Raw genomic sequence first — 11,687 nt, 5'->3', positions numbered from 1 at the left:
TTGCCTGTTGTGCTTTTTACAGGTTTGTGCATGTACAAACGTATGTTCCTTTTCCTCGCAAGGATGCGTACCGCTATGTTGGAAATGTTGTGTGTGGGTGGGTGCCATGGTTTTTGTTTGCTTGTCTGTTTCCAATTTCTTATTTAAGTTATTATATAAACTAATGAATATGAAATCCAATGGCAGCTTGGACAAATAGGGGAAATTTTGACTGGTAACATGTTTTGCGGGATAACATTGTATGATCAAATGTGCTTAAATGATGTTAAACTAGAGTTCCATGACCCTATACCTCCGCCGACTGATGTTAACCTTTAAAAGTGGCATATCAGATCTACATGTTTCCCATTTATTATGCAAATGAAGACCTCATTTGACTGACTAATGTCAGTTGATCAACTTCTCTACCCAAGTTACACAAGCTGTTCAAAGTATGATAGTCTTACCTTAGCAAAGAAAGCTATTGTTACGGTAGCATTTCCTCATGAATTATGTAAATGAGGCCGTCATTGCATGATGTATTATTGACCTTCCAAACGCTGCAAGAATAAAATTCCCATCATCTACCATTATGGAGTAACTGTATTTTGCCATCTATTATGCAAATTAGGTATTCGTTTGCATAATTGATTTTTCTGTCGATATTCCTCTCTTTCTCAGTTATATATGTGACGTGTTTTGAGAATCCTAAAATGGGATGTAGCGGATTTATAAACTTTCCTCGTTAATTATGCAAATTAGCTACTAACACTGGGTGGCCCAAGCCTACACAACTTACTTTCCCTTCCAAGAGCTATCTACCACTCAAAAATCATGACCATACCATGTCCAGAACGAGAGATATCAAACCCGGAAGTTCCGCTGCAGTACCATAGCAAGCCGCTAGGGGGCCCAAAATCAAATCATTTTGAGGTCTCAAGACAACCTACCCACATACTAAGTATGAAGACAATCCATCGAGGCATTCTCGAGTTATATTATTCACAGACGGACGGACTTGACACACACGCGAACGCTGTGCAAGACATAACCTTCTCGGCGAAGGTAATAACAATTAACCAAGACCAAAATGGTATCAACTAGTTGGCAAGAAGATAAGATATTTTACTAATTTGACGAAATCCATGTTGTTACTTGATTAGCATAGATAATTGCTACATACATGTGAAGTAATACATAATCTATGCAGAAACTTCATATTTCTCTAACGATAAATGCTACAGATGTCATATTTGGAGGTGTTGGTAGCTTTAGGAAAGTGAATACAACGGAATGTGTGTTATGCTAATGAGGACCTCATTTGCATAATCTATACAGAAACCCTCACGGTAATTGCTACAGATACCATATTAGAGGTAATGATTGAATTGAGTAGATAGCTTTAGGAAAGACAAGTCCTGCATGATGTCCTTGGGAGAGGTGAATACTTTGAAAGGGAATAACTCATGAAGAGGTTAACAGATCGTAATGATATTTGGTATGTAGATAGCTTGAGATTAGCAAGATCAAATGCTAATTATGCAAATCAGTATCTAATTTTCATAATTAATGAGGAAAGTTTATAAATCCTCTCCATTCCATTATAGGACATATGTAGCTGAGATAGAGAAGAAAATTCGACATATGTCAATTATGAAAATCAATACCTAATTTGCATGATTAATGGCAAATACTTTAACTCCATAATGGTAGATGGTGAGGATTTCATTCTTGTAGCATTCGGAAGTTAAGCAGATGTGGACATTATCAGACATAAATCATCCAAATGAGAGCCTCATTTACATAATTCATTAGGAAATGCTACAATAGCCTTCTTTGCTAAGGTAAGACTTTCATACTTTGAACAGCTTGTGTTACTTGGGTAGAGAAGATGATCAACTGACATAAGTCATACAAATGAGGTCCTTATATGCATGAGGAATGGGAAACATTTATGACATGCCACTTAAAAGGTTAACATCAGTCGGCGAAGGTGTGGGGTCATGGAACTCTAGTTTGGCATGGCTACGTTTTTGTTTTGCATTTCTACGTTTGGGCGCAGGAGGGCGTGTTTGCTGGTTGTGGCAGCACGTTGACCTCACATGACCCGTCTGCGTCTTGCATCATGCAATATGCTAATTCCGCGTCATTCACCCCTGCCCTGATCTCACCTCCCCACAACAACACGGCGCTGCTGTCCGGGCTCCGCTGCACATATTCCCAACATGATCAACGTACGTCTGAACCTACTGCGAGCGGCGGGGAGGCGTCTCCCGGGGCAGGGCAGGTTACTCGGCGGGAGGACGACACTGCTGTGGTACCACATGCACAGCCGGGACCACATCGGTAAGTTGTCCAGAACGTCTCGCCCGGGCCCGCCGCTGAGCTGTCCTTTTCCAAGTCTATCCAACCGACCTCCAGGATTTTTGTTAAATGTAAAGGAAGATTATATCATGCTTGCGCAAGTAAATTCATAATCTCTAAGCCAATGCGAAGACCGGTAATGCGGTAATTTGCGCATGTCTTTGCAACATTTACATTAGTAACGTTACTCTTTTCTACTATTGTATTTCGGTCCGCTTTCTCCTAGATTACATAGTTTGACACCCTACATCTGCTTGAAGATTGAAGTGCACACCCCTCTGGAATATAACTCAGGGGCCGAGGACGGGCTATTTTTTATAGATATTCTTATTCAGTCGCCGCACCTCACCATACAAATCGTGGATGTAATAACTGATGGACTTAATATTATCAATAAAAGTATCCGAAGTAAAGTAAAACTTCTTTCTGGCTGTGAGATGCTGATCAAGGACAGCACAGGTAGCGGGTTAGCATTATTGTCCTGACCTGACCTGACCCGTGCCCAGGTGACACCGCCGCCTGTCTGGGTCTGGTCTGCAGGTCACTTCAATACTTAATGAGATAAAGTGAGACGATGAATATAGAGCCTAAGCCAGTCTCTAACCTAGTGTTCCACGGATTCACTCGCTGCTCTGTAAATTTTCTTGTCACTTTTTAGAACCTAAAATCACATGTCTAGTAGAGGCTCCCTCCACTTCGTGCCCGGCGAGTGTTTATATTATACCAACCAGGCAGAGTCAACACAGCCTACCGAAGGTCAGCGATATACGTACGTGCAGCGTGACATGTGAACAGGGGGAGGCTATTTGAGGGGTCGCGGAGCATCCACTTCCTTTCGACCCTGGATGCCAGCAAGGAGATTTGATAGGTGCCATTCACGGACCCCAGATCCCAGACACGACATTTCACTTTTCACAGATGATTATTTGATTATCTATACCCTATCGAGTCCGTACCGTGTTTGTACCATGTGGACGAACGAACTGTGCTGTACACGGACCATGCTGTTTTTGCGCATGCTCGAACAGCAGATACCAGATAACTCCAATTAACAAACACATGTCACTAGCGATAAATACTACGTGCCTGCCTTTCTGCTAACTAGGACACATGATACCCAATAACCCTACACCAGCCTCAGGACCGAGTTGAAGGAGGCTCGAGTTGACTAGCCTCATTTGCAGGCTTTCTGGCCGGTGGAGGCGTGTATTATAGGCGGAGGGCAGATTTGCGATTTTCAACATATCGAGGCTAGCCTCCTTTGCAGGCTTCCGCGGCGCGCCCCTCGGCTACACAACTCCCTCGGCTACACAACTCCCTTGACGGCATTAGAGGCCGCCCCCCCCCCCCCCAATATATATGCCGCCGTTATAGGAAGCCTGCACAGGAGGCTATATCGAGGCGAGGTTCTTTTACTGGAGACATTCTAAGCAAAAGAGCCTGGTTCTGATGTGGTGAAAATGACGAATCGGCGCGGCGCTCTCCCCGAATGTAAACGCCGGCGTCGGACCGGAAGGCCTGTAAAGAAGACGACGAGTTGACCGAGGACTAAGACAAGGTCACTTGCGAATCGGGCTGTCAAGGGCAACGGGAATATACCATGTGTGTGACGGCGGTGTATGAACATTAATAGCAATAAACGTTTTCTGTCGCAACATGGACGTTTGTCACGTTATACATGTACTTTTTACAGGCCTAATTTGACACGCAGTAACATTATGGTGACTTCGAAACTTCGTATGCAAATTATCGTGGTTACGAACATGTGTCTATTGCAGTATTTTCGTCCCACCAATTTAATGATTTTAGTGTAAAGGCGCCTACGAATCTTCCGGTGAATGACTAATACATAGCTTTTTATTCTATTTTCAGGTTCCGCAGGTTTCAGGGTGGCCATTGCGTTGACCACAGTGATGCCTGTTTTGGTAGTGATGCTGGCTGACAGAACGGTTGAAAAGCGCCTGAGAGGCAAGACAAAAGAGGAGCAATGGCTTGAAGTTGCATCATCAGTGGCCAAGTGACAGCATACCGCCAAGTGGAACCGCCATATGAAAACAGAACATGAAATATTCCATGTTGGTAACAATTGATGAAATTACTCCGGCAGACAGACACGTGATGTGGAACATCTCGATGTTAATAATTTTGTAGTCAGGAAGAGCGGAACATTTACTGGAATGAAAGATGCGTTCTTCTAACTGTCAAGTTCAGCATCATGGCCTGACATTCTGGAGCATAATGGCATCTCACAGCCTTGTTTGGTTGGCCAAAATTGATGTCTTTTTACATGTGAAAATCAGGATTTCTTGTTTGCACAACTAATACTAGACTATGGTATTCTCTGAAAAAAAATTCTTATCACAACGATTTTACTGAATCAAGCCAACAAATGTGGAATTATTACATTTTGAACATGTTGATTTTGTCGTGTTTGAGAAATATCAACTTTTGTAAGTATGTTGATTTTTACCTCCATTAAAAATGGAGATATAGTTTTTGGCGTGTCTAGTTATCTGTCTGTGTGCGTTTCCGGATATTTGTGTCCAATATAAGTTAATGACATCTGGATGAATTACGATGATATTTGATATGTGAGTAGGACTTGGAAATATGAAGGTCAAGGTCGATGTTTGGTATGTGACCTTGATACTGCAGCAGAACTTCCGGTTTTTGGATCTTTTTACCTGGACATGCTATGGTCTTGATTTCTTTGGTGGCAGATAGCTTTTGATGTAAGAAGTGGGCCCCTAACGTTAGCAGCTTGCTCTAGAACGGCATGGGTGTTTTTGTTAAAATCGTTTACGGAGAACTGAACAAAGGAACGACGGATTTCCATGATTGCCTTCGCCGTAGGCAGAAGGGTATATTTTTGGTCGAAATTGTGGAGTGATGGTGTTGGCGGTATAACTCTTGATTCCATGGACGGATGTTTATGATTTTTGGTATATAACTTTATGTTGTAAATACGAAGGTTAAGTCCGAAAATGGGCCTTCTGGCGGGTTCAATCAGTACTGCAGTGGACGGTATAACTCAAGAGGCATTTGGTGGATCGAAATGAAATTTGGTTGGTTTTTGGGGGTTGGAAAAACGGTCAAGTTTGATAATGAGCCTCCTAGCAACTCAAGTTCAAGTTCTGGATGTGCTGTGGTCGTGATTTTTAAGTGGTGGATAGCTCTTGTAGCAGGAAGGAAGTTATGTAAATTTGGTCCCCCTAGCAGCTTGTTTGGAAATGCAGTGGCCTTTTTCATCAAACATTTTAGAGGAGGATAACTCAAGCAGGGTTTGGTGGATTTTAATTGTTTTGGGCAGGTAGAAAGGTTTAGTGATGATTAACACAATGAGATGCATTCTATGCAAAACAGGGCCTTATTTACATAATTAATGAGGAAAAAGTTGAAATTCCCTTTGACGACCTATATACGACACATGTGGGCAGTGTATTCTACATGCTGGTGTCAAATTGTTGCGCCAGCCAGCCAGCCAGCCTCCTCTTCTCCTGGTTTGTTCCTTAAATCAAACAAAAGAGACTCCAAATGAAACTAATTGTTCTCAACAGACTTCAGACAGCTAGTCCCTGGTGCTGGTCATAATCTAATCATAATCTATTCATCATCAATCTATTCAATGACAATCAAGATGTAAGTGTTTAATAGTATAGCAGCAACAGCCGATAGGAATATGGGCTAGATAAGTCGATGTGCTTTTAAATGTATACATTCACCAGTTACAAACGATCTCGACAATGCGAAATCGTCATGAACCCAAACCCTTCTTAGTGTATCAATATCTATATAGCCCGTATAACCACCCTTCGGTTTATACGGGCTTCACAGGCACGCGGCGTAGCAGCTGGTTATATCATAGATCATTCTGTTCCGACAAAAATGTGGTTGTACAAAAAGAAGATATGCGCATCATCATTATGCCCACACGGTAATAGGGACCACACTATGATGCACCAGTCTCATTATGGTAAGTAGGCAAATTAGATTTGTAGAGATTCTTCCAATGGTGGAAGAGGGACACAGCAAACACCATTAACATAAGTCCACATAAGATAGTGTATGGCACTGTCAGTACGTCAGACATATAGTACCTCTACTACACTTATTATCTTTACTATGTACAAAATGAACATAACAGTTCCCTCCACTTTGAACCCGCACGCTTTGACAAATTTATGGCTAGATTCAAACTAAGAAGATTTAAGTCGTTGTGTAAATAAATCACTTGAACTTTACAAGAGTATTCTAAGGCGCGCCTTTCTTAGCATAGAGGTTTACCAATTGACATGTGGCATGTGTCTGTGGTTTTCTTTTGTACGACATATATTCAAAAGTTCCCTGAAATTTGGCTTTGCAAATATTTTACATATCAGTCGCCATGTTTATACATTACTTCCAGCTCCTTCCATGAGTTACAATGTGCCTTTGTAGTGTTGTCGATAAAGAATTAATATCAGCTTCCTCCGTCAATGCTAAGTTCCCAAATTCCACCACCAAAACAACAACAACAAACAGTAACATGCACAACTCAACATATACCATCACATAACACACTCAAAACATATTGGTTAATCCATCTTTCCAACAAAATAACTTTTATACCTGAACCTAATGAACTTCCAATCCTTTATAACAGTTACCAAGACATACACCACATACATACCTGTTCCCTAATCCATAACACACCTTTCAAACACATCATTCATACAAGTTAACACCATTCGGCAAAGGTATGGGATCGCCGAACTCTAGTATTTGGAATGTAGGTAGGTTAGACAGAAATGTACACAATGAAATGCAAATTAGGACGTAAGGGCAAAATTAATGAGGAAAATCTATAATTCCACTGTTTTCCATAATATGGCTTAAATACATGTGACATGATCATGTAATCTATGACAGGTTGAACTTCTACAGATAAGTGCCGTGATTCCTTTGTAGTGAATGGTGAGAATTTGTGACATTTGTAAGTTAGTTGAAGTTTCATCACTATGCATAGATAATGTAAATGTGGGCGTCTTATTATTTATGATGGAATGTTAACATTGTATTCCGCCAACGGAAAGGACTGTAACTCATACAGTATATGCAATTTTGGTAGAGAAGACGACCATTTAAAATAGATTATGCAAATTACAGTCTTGTATCATCAATGTGAGAAGATAACACAGTAAATCTATTAAGACTCAGAATATTTCATGTAGGTATGGGGGTCTCCAAACTCTTGTTTAAACTTGTTGTTTTTTTAGATACCTAGATAGATCATTTCCTGAAATGATGAATATGAACGCCAGTGATAAAGTGCACACTTGTTCAAGTATAGAACTTTGGACCCTATACCTGCCTTGTGCACACCGGCCAGCTGGGCTGACGCAACCTCAGGGTAACACCTGACCTCAATCAACAAACAGACAATATGGCCTGATTGTGATTGCAGGTCTATCGGATTTCGCCCGGGGGAGCTTTGGTATCCGGAGATTCAGCCATATCATTCGCCAAGGTTATGATTTTGAGTCCTGTCGTGAGGTTTTGGGTTTGTGTATGGATAGCATACTAGTAACTCGAGATGTTCTAATAGATGTTTATATTTGCTCTGTTGGCAGGTGTCGACGAAACAAAGTACATGACCGATTAGCGTTACTGAGCGGCTTCCCTTGGTCCTGCAACGGTCGAAGTTAGGCAGAGGGGTGCAACATTAGACATATATTATGCAAATCAGTGCATGTTTCGCATAATTAGTGGTGAAATGAAGTATCAGCCGTCTCAATCATATGATATACTTGCAACTTGAATGATGTAACGTAGGTGGAGGAGATCATCAGTGGACTTTGTTTGCATGGTTTATTACGTTATTCGTTTATGATACCTTAGTGGTGAATGGTGGCATTATTCACTTATACCTTTTCAAACACAGCGGCATGTGCAATTATCAAAACGTCAAAAGTGATAACGATGCTTTTATACTCAGAATAAGTATGCTTTTTGCAATTTTGATCTTTGTGTCTGTACATACGCCAACGACACTGCAGTCATTTAACACTAAGATATAGTTTTAGATTTTAACACTTAAGATTCTTAAGAATTTGTTCGGAAATTGCCACTGACGTTGTCTATGTGCGTCTCCCAGGCAGGTGGGAAAACAAAAGGAAAAGATGCATTGAAATGAATTCAGACAGAACTGTATCCTCTTGTTAACTGTCTCTGAGAATACTATTCCTCTTACAAATTGTGACTTTTATGCTGTACATTTTTTTACCACCTACGTACATTTTTCGGGACTACATTATTACAGATGTCCCTGCTCCCCGCAGAAAGAAGTCATGCCCTTTCTGAGTGAATGTAAAAGCGGCGGCCGCCTTAACATGGTTCATGGAAACTTACAGGAGAGTGCTGCGATAGTCCACGCTCTTTCACCTGCACTATCTACCGTTAGTTGAAGTAGGAGAGATACCCTCGTGCACGTCAAAGGAAATATCACACTTACGGATCTGTCCCGGCGAATCCTTTGAAAGGGGTTTTTCCGAAAGAAGTTATTTCCCTGTCCCTGGTGCTGTGTTTCCCTGTCCCTGTAGGTGATTATGTTTCCCTGTCCCTGGTGCTGTGTTTCCCTGTCCCTGGTACTGACTATGTTTTCCTGTCCCTGGTGCTGCATTTCTCTGTCCCTGGTGCTGTGTTTCCCTGTCCCTGGTGCTGTGTTTCCCTGTCCCTGTAGGTGATTATATTTCCCTGTCCCTGGTGCTGTGTTTCCCTGTCCCTGGTACTGACTATGTTTCCCTGTCCCTGGTGCTGTATTTCTCTGTCCCTGGTGCTGTGTTTCCCTGTCCCTGGTGCTGTGTTTCCCTGTCCCTGTAGGTGATTATATTTCCCTGTCCCTGGTGCTGTGTTTCCCTGTCCCTGGTACTGACTATGTTTCCCTGTCCCTGGTGCTGCATTTCTCTGTCCCTGGTGCTGTGTTTCCCTGTCCCTGGTGCTGTGTTTCCCTGTCCCTGTAGGTGATTATATTTCCCTGTCCCTGGTGCTGTGTTTCCCTGTCCCTGGTACTGACTATGTTTCCCTGTCCCTGGTGCTGTATTTCTCTGTCCCTGGTGCTGTGTTTCCCTGTCCCTGGTGCTGTGTTTCCCTGTCCCTGTAGGTGATTATATTTCCCTGTCCCTGGTGCTGTGTTTTCCTGTCCCTGGTGCTGACTATGTTTCCCTGTCCCTGGTGCTGACTATGTTTCCCTGTCCCTGGTGCTGTATTTCCCTGTCCCTGGTGCTGACTGTGTTTCCCTGTGCCTTGTGCTGACTGTGCTTCCCTGTCCCTTGTGCTGACTATGTTTCCCTGTCCCTGGTGCTGACTATGTTTCCCTGTCCCTAGTCTGACTGTCTTTCCCTGTCCCTGGTGCTGACTGTCTTTCCCGGTCCCTGGTGCTGACTTTGTTTCCCTGTCCCTTGCACTGACTGTGTCTCCCTGTCCCTGGTGCTGACTGTGTTTCCCTGTTTGGTGCCAACTATGTTTCCTTGTCCCTGGTACTGACTATGTTTCTCTGTCCCAGGTGCCGACTATGTTTCCCTGTCCGTGGTGCTGACTGTCTTTCCCTGTCCCTGGTGCTGACTTTGTTTCCCTTTCCCGGGTGCTGACTTTGTTTCCCTGTCCCTTGCACTGACTGTGTCTCCCTGTCCCTGGTGCTGACTGTGTTTCCCTGTTTGGTGCCGACTATGTTTCCTTGTCCCTGGTACTGACTATGTTTCTCTGTCCCAGGTGCCGACTATGTTTCCCTGTCCGTGGTGCTGACTGTCTTTCCCTGTCCCTGGTGCTGACTTTGTTTCCCTATCCCGGGTGCTGACTGTGTTTCCCTGTCCCTGGTGCTGACTGTGTTACCCTGTTTGGTGCTGACTGTGTTTCCCTGTTCGGTGCTGACTGTGTTTCCCTGTCCCTGGTGCTGACTGTGTTATCCTGTTTGGTGCTGACTGTGTTACCCTGTCCCTGGTGCTGACTGTGTTTCCCTGCCCCTGGAGCTGACTGTGCTTCCCTGTCCCTTGTGCTGACCGTGTTTCCCTGCCCCTGCCCCTGGTGCTGATTATGTTTCCCTGTCCCTGGTGTGCCGACTGTGTTTCCCTGTCCCTGATGCTGACTGTGTTTCTCTGTCTGTTGTGCTGACTGTATTTCCCTGTTCGTGGTGCTGATTACGTTTCCCTGTCCCTGATGCTGACTGTGTTTACCTGTTCCTGGTGCCGACTGTGTTTCCCTGACCCTGGAACTGTATTTCCCTGTCCCTGGTGCTGACTGTGTTTCCCTGTCCCTGGTGCTGACTGTGCTTCCCTGTCCCTGGTGCTGACTGTGTTTCCCTGCCCCTGGTGCTGATTATGTTTCCCTGTCCCTGGTGCTGACTGTGTTTCCCTGTCCCTGGTGCTGACTGTGTTTCCCTGTCCCTGGTGCTGACTGTGTTTCCCTGTTCCTGGTGCTGACTGTGTTTTTCTATCCCTGGTGCTGACTGTGTTTCCCTGTCCCTGGTGCTGACTGTGTTTTCCTGTCCCTGGTGCTGATTATGTTCCCTGTCCCTGGTGCTGATTATGTTTCCCTGTCCCTGGTGCTGACTGTGTTTCTCTGTCCCTGGTACTGACTGTGTTTCCCTGTCCCTGACTATGTTTCCTTGTCCCTGGTGCTGACCGTGTTTCCATGTCCCTAGTGCTGACTCTGTTTTCCTGCCCCTGGTGCTGATTATGTTTCCCTGTCCCTGGTGCTGACTGTGTTTCTCTGTCCCTGGTACTGACTGTGTTTCCCTGTCCCTGACTATGTTTCCTTGTCCCTGGTGCTGACCGTGTTTCCCTGTCCCTAGTGCTGACTCTGTTTTCCTGCCCCTGGTGCTGATTATGTTTCCCTCTCCCTGGTGCTGATCATGTTTCCCTGTCCCTGGTGCTGACTGTGTTTCCCTGTCCCTGACTATGTTTCCTTGTCCCTGGTGCTGACCGTGTTTCCCTGTCCCTAGTGCTGACTCTGTTTTCCTGCCCCTGATGCTGATTATGTTTCCCTGTCCCTGGTGCTGATTATGTTTCCCTGTCCCTGGTGCTGACCGTGTTTCCCTGTCCCTAGTGCTGACTCTGTTTTCCTGCCCCTGGTGCTGATTATGTTTCCCTGTCCCTGGTGCTGACTATGTTTCCCTGTCCCTGGTGCTGACCGTGTTTCCCTGTCCCTAGTGCTGACTGTGTTTCTCTGTCCCTGGTGCTGATTATGTTTCCCTGTCCCTGGTGCTGACTGTGTTTCCCTGTCCCTGACTATGTAAAAAGTCAGACACGGTAACGTCGGCCGAGCTCCGAAAAATTGCCCGAAGCCCGCGTAATCGACAGACCTTCAGCCGT

At 44.3% G+C, this 11,687-nt stretch overlaps 1 long non-coding RNA gene across 1 annotated transcript; it reads left to right on the top strand.

Annotated features, from left to right (window-relative positions):
- The first annotated feature begins 1,952 nt into the window (after positions 1 to 1,952).
- On the top strand, positions 1,953 to 4,838 carry LOC136423834 (uncharacterized). Its single transcript, XR_010753798.1, has 2 exons — positions 1,953 to 2,325; positions 4,216 to 4,838. It is a non-coding gene; the product is annotated as an uncharacterized lncRNA (long non-coding RNA).
- Positions 4,839 to 11,687: the final 6,849 nt, after the last annotated feature.

This window comes from Branchiostoma lanceolatum, chromosome 18 (genome assembly GCF_035083965.1).
Source record: "Branchiostoma lanceolatum isolate klBraLanc5 chromosome 18, klBraLanc5.hap2, whole genome shotgun sequence".
Lineage (NCBI taxonomy): Eukaryota > Metazoa > Chordata > Leptocardii > Amphioxiformes > Branchiostomatidae > Branchiostoma > Branchiostoma lanceolatum.
This window is presented reverse-complemented; position numbering and strand designations above follow the sequence as displayed.